Source organism: Frankliniella occidentalis, unplaced genomic scaffold (assembly GCF_000697945.3).
Source record: "Frankliniella occidentalis isolate FOCC.00 unplaced genomic scaffold, Focc_3.1 Scaffold53, whole genome shotgun sequence".
Lineage (NCBI taxonomy): Eukaryota > Metazoa > Arthropoda > Insecta > Thysanoptera > Thripidae > Frankliniella > Frankliniella occidentalis.
In genome coordinates, this window is record NW_026267183.1 from 602,422 (window position 1) to 603,713 (window position 1,292).

Here is a 1,292-nt window from a genome sequence, read left to right on the forward strand (position 1 = left end):
GGGGGATGCAGAGCGAGGGTGGCGAGAGGGGGGGAGGAGGCGAGTGCTAATTTCTTTCTGTTACGGCAGGTCGAGGTCTCCCCCCTTCATCCCGCGCGCGGAGCCTATCGCGAGAGCCTCCAAGACCGACCTACCGACCCGCCCACCCCGCGGACACACTGCTCGCGGGGCTCACAGCGCGACGGCGCGACTGCGCGGCCTCGGCGGCGCGCGGCATCTCTTTTCTTTTCTCAACGCCACCCCCGCTTTCCGCCCGCGCCGCTTCAGCGTGGTCTGCTGGAATTGCCAGCGACGGCCGACGGCGGCGGCGGGCAGAAGGCTATCTCTTTCCTGCGACCGCCCCCGCCGCCCCCGGCCGCCCCTCGGCCGCCCCCGCCGCCCCCCGCAGCAGCACTGCTGCGACCTGCTTGGCCAGCAGCGGGAGGAGCCGGGCGCGCCACCCCGTCCGACGCGCGCCAACAGATTAGTATGACAGTTGAAAATGGGTCTCAGAGATTTCCGGGAGAGAAATTCTTTGCGCTCCTCGCCCCCAACCCCCACCCCTCCCTTTTGCTCTGCGACGGCCACTTTTCACGCGGCCCGGCAGTCATCCGGCGAGAAGCCGCCGCCGCCGCCCGGCCAACGGCGCGGTTCACGAGGCGAGAAAAGGGGGCGACGGTCGCTTTCACCACAGTTATTATTCTTTGTGGCAGTGGCATAACGCGGGGAAAAAAATACGGAAGACGGAAAACAACCGGGAAAAAAAAGGAACAAAACCGTCGATTACTTTTGCCGACTGCATGAGAAGAGGAGGCGCGTGTCAGGCGTCGCAAAATCAGCAGCATTTTTTACTTTTCTTGACGTGACGTAATATTCTGCTGAATGTGCAGTCCTTTCCCTATTCTTACCCGTTCCACCTCTCCCGGGGACCGACCCTTCCCCTCCCCATACAGTCGGGCCGTATCCGTTTTACGAGTGAGCGCGACCCGCGAGCATCGTCGCATCGCTTCGTTCGTCTCCCACTGTCTGGGCCATGGCCAGCCATGCAGTCGGCCAACGTGGACTGGGCACCGGGCACCCGGTACAGTAGAACCTCCATGACGAGCAGCGGGGTGCTGCGATGGACGAGTGTGCGTCTCGGTCGTCCTCTGTCTCTCTCCCTCCCTCTTTCTCTGCCACAGCGCCTGCACGGGCCGACCGGACTTGCAAAGTTTTGCCAGCCAACGTTACGCGTCTCCGCGCCGCATGAGTTTCAACTCAACTTGAGATGTGGGTATAACGGAGGGAGGGAGGGAGGGAGGGAGGGAGGGAGG